The sequence below is a fragment of the Petaurus breviceps genome, unplaced genomic scaffold (assembly GCF_028583685.1).
Source record: "Petaurus breviceps papuanus isolate PSGF00001 unplaced genomic scaffold, PetGlider_PUasm1.0 213, whole genome shotgun sequence".
In the NCBI taxonomy this organism is placed as follows: domain Eukaryota; kingdom Metazoa; phylum Chordata; class Mammalia; order Diprotodontia; family Petauridae; genus Petaurus; species Petaurus breviceps.
Genome location: NW_027185860.1, coordinates 6,608,614 through 6,612,878, shown reverse-complemented (window position 1 = coordinate 6,612,878; position 4,265 = coordinate 6,608,614).

Genomic DNA, 4,265 nt, shown 5'->3' with positions numbered 1-4,265 from the left:
AATCTCAAAATTATGTTATTGTCATATGTTGGTCATTGGGTATTTTTTTCTCTGTATCCTGAGCATTTTATTCTTTGTCAGTTTTTATAACTATTTTCAGATTTCTGAATTATTGAAGATAATTTCTAAAGTGAATTAATATATTTATAACCATTTATTATAATTCATTCAGTCATTTCCCAATTGATATGTAACTACTTTCTTTCCACTTCTTTTTTTAAATATTTGATTTTAAATTTTTGAATTCCAGATTCTTTCCCTTCCTCCCTTATGACACACACTTACTGGGAAGATAAGCAATACAATATAGGTTTTTAATGTGTAGCTTTGCAAAACATTTATGTAGTGGATAAATTGTGAAAGAGTGACTATATATCCTTCTATGTTTTTTAAACAATTGGGGTTAAGTAACTTGCTCAAGGTTACACAGCCAGTTATTTCTGGGTGTGGTGCTAAGTATCTGAGCCCAGATTTGATCCCCAGGTCATCCTAACACTGGAGCCGGTGCTCCCATTAGCTGAGCCACCTGGCCGCCTCTATATCCTTCTATTTTATTCAACCTCATTCTTGTTCTATTCCGTACTTTGATCCTATCCCTTTTCAAAGGTGGGGGCTTGCAACTTCCCTTCCCCCGAGCCTGTCTTCCCTTCCATCTTCCCCACTCTCATCCCCTTCCCCCCTACTCTCCCATATGGTGAGACACAATATGTTGTGTGTATGTCATTCCGTTCCTAAGCCAAATTCAATGAGAATAAGGTAAGCTCATTCCCTTTAGCTTTCCTGTTCTTCCTGTCCATTGTAAACATTTTCTTTTGCCTCTTCTCTATGAGATAATTTACCCCATTCTGTCTTTCCCCATCTCCTCTCATTATAATCCTCTCTCACCTGTTAATTTCACTTTTTAAATATTATCCATTCCTATTAAGTTGGTCCAGAGCAATCGGTCTATGTGTACATGTACACATATATATGCATACACTCATATTTGTATTCATATGCCCATATACCCTCCTGTATAGACATACATATATGTGTGTGTGTGTATATAATATATGTGTGTGTGTGTGTGTGTGTGTGTGTGTGTATTCTCAAGCTGAGGAAAGTTTCATAAATTACAATTATCATTTTCCCATGTAGGAATGTAAGCAGATCAACTTTGATAAGTTCCTTGTATTTGTCCCTGTTCAGTTTCTTATGCTTCTCTTGCTTCTTGTATCATAATGTAAAATTTTCTATTCAACTCTGTGTTTTTTTTTCATCAATAATGCTTGAAATTTCTCTAATTCATGGAATGACCATATTTTGCCCTGAAACATGATACTAAAATTTGCTATGTAGGTGATTCTTGGTTTTAATCCAAGATCCTTTGACATCTGTAATATCATATTCCAAGCCCTTTAATCCCTCAGTGTACAACCTGTGAGATTTTGTGTCATCCTAATTGTGTTTCCACAATATTCAATAGTTTCTTCCTGCCTGCTTGTAATATTTTGTCCTTCATCTGGGAACTCCAGAACCTGGCTATAATATTACTAGCAGTTTTCTTTTGGTCATCTTTTTCAGGAGGTAATCAGTGTAATCTTTTCACCTCTATTTTGCCCTCTGGTTCTAAATCATCAGGGTAATTTTTCGTGAGAATGTCTTGAAGGATGATTTCTAGATTATTTTTTTGATGATGGCTTTCAGGTAGCCAGATACTTATTAAATTATCTCTCATGGATCTATTTTCCAGGTCGGTGGTTTTTCCAATGAGTTGTTTCACATTGCCTTCTATTTCTTTCATTTGCTTGAATCTGTTAGAGAGTATCTTGATTTCTCATAAAGTCACTATCTTCTATTTGCTCCAGTTTAACTCTGAAGCAATGATTCTCTTCAGAGAGCTTTTGAGACTCTTTTACCAACTGACAAATTTGGCTTTTTAAGACATTCTAGTCCCCATTGCCTTTTTGAGCCTCTTTTGCCATTTGACTTAGTTTATTTCATAAGGTTTTATTTTCTTCAGTCAGGTTGTTAATTTCATTTCATAATTTTCTTCCATCATTCACATTTCTTTTGACAATTTTTCCTCCATTTATCTTATTTGGTTTTAATAATCCTTCTTAAGGTCTTCTATTGCCTGTAACCAGCTCATATTTTTCTTGTAAACTTTTACTGCAAGATTTCTAACTTTGCTGTCTTGCTCCTATTCCATGCTTTGATCCTTTTTGTCCCCAAATTATGAATTTAATGTCAGATTGCTATGTTTGCTTTGCTTCCTTTGCTTGCTCATGCTGCCACTCAATCTTGACTCATTACCTTTTTACCACAGTAGAATTCTGCTACCAGAGATGGGCACTTTTATTTCCAATTGCTGTGGCTTTTAACAGCTGTTGGAGCTATTAGTTGGGAGCCTTGCCTGAAGCCTCCACATCCTCTGGCAAACTGGTCATAAGCCCCAGGACCTGCTCCCTAGAAAGTGATTTGGATGCAAGCAGGTTAAAGCAAGAGAGATTACCCCCCTTAAACTGATTGCTTGGTTTAGCTACAATCTGCAGGCCAGGAGTTTACATTTTTGCTGCTTCTTGCCCTGGGGGCAAAGACCTGACCACACTCCCACACTATATATATAGATTTATTAGTGTGGCACAGAAATTTGGAGCTGCTTTAATTAAATTTTAGATGAATATTGCTTTGGGGAATGAAAAATCTTTTATAATTTCTTCATTTGAAAATTGCCTTGGATAACATAAATATCATAATTGTTTGACTATAAGTATGCAAAAAATACATATGTAATTTAATCAATTAATCTAAAGAATACATTTATTTTGAGTTTGTATGACAAACTAGGTGATATATATATATATATATATATATATATATATTTTTTTTTTTTCAGATTTTGTGCTTGTTAACACAATATATGCTCATTACTTACTAGTGAACTATACAACTCAATTTGTCTTTCAAAAAAGGGAGACATTTTAGAGGATTATAGAAAAAATATTTTCTTTATAAAATATAACTTGTCATTATAAAACACATACATACACAACACAAACTAGTATATCTCTTGCAGATAAATCTGTATAATTTGATATTAATAGGTTCTTTCTTCCTACTATTTCATGAGTATGTTCTATTTGGACTTATATTAACAATCTAGAAAGAAGATATTATGTAGCTGAATGTGCAAATATGGTAAAATAATGAAAATTCGCATTCCCCATTTTGTTTTAAGTATCTGAAGACAAGCAACTTTGAGAGATCATATGGATGTCTCAAGATGGGAAAGACTAAATGTGTTGATGACTGTTTGACTTAGAGTGAAGGAGGAGTTAGAGAAAAATTATAGAAAAGGGGATTATAAAATTGTGTTTTCTAAGGAATGTGAGCTTCTGCTTCTAATTCTAAGGTGCTTCTATTGCTACCATTCTGGATTAAATGCTATAGTGAAATCTACCCATAATGGCTAGAGTTGTAATCTTGTGCATATCGGAAATTTAAATTTTTCTATTTTTTAGTTATATATTATGTTATTTTTAGTGTACATCATTCATTTCCAAAAGAATTTGAGTTACAAATTCACCTTGCCATATATTTTTTCATTTGTTTAGATCAGTTTAATAGTGTCTTAATTTTTCATAAAGTCACTAGCTTCCATTTGCTGCAATCTACATCTGAAGGAATTATTCTCTACACTGAGCTTTTGAGATTCTTTTTCCATCTTGCAAATTCAGCTTTTTAAGGAATTTTTCTCCTAATTCGCTTCTTAAGCCTCTTTTGTCATTTGAATTAATTTATTTTTTAGGTGTTATTTTCTTCAGTCAAGTTGTTGACTCTTATTTCTTAATTTTTTGGCATCATTCTCATTTCTTTTGCCAACTTTTGCTCCACTTCTTCTATGTGGTTTTCAATGTCCTTCTTAAGCTCCTCTATGGGCTGTAACTGACTCATATTTTTTTTGGAAGCTTATGGTACAAGAGTTCTGACTTCATTGCCTTCTTCCTCTTCCATGCTTTGATCTTTTTGGTCCCCAAAATTACAGTATAAAGTCAGGTTGCTGAGCTTGCTTTGCTTCCGTTGCTTGCTCATGTTGCCACTCAATTACTTGACTTTTGAGGTTTTTACCACAGTAGAACAATGCTACCAGAAAGGGGAGCTTTGTCCCAAATTCCTGTGGTTTTCTCTGCTGCTGTAGCTGTTAGTTGGATGACCTTTCTGAAGCCTCCATATGCTCTGACAAACTGGTCATGCACTCCTAGGTCACTAGACCTCCACTCTAG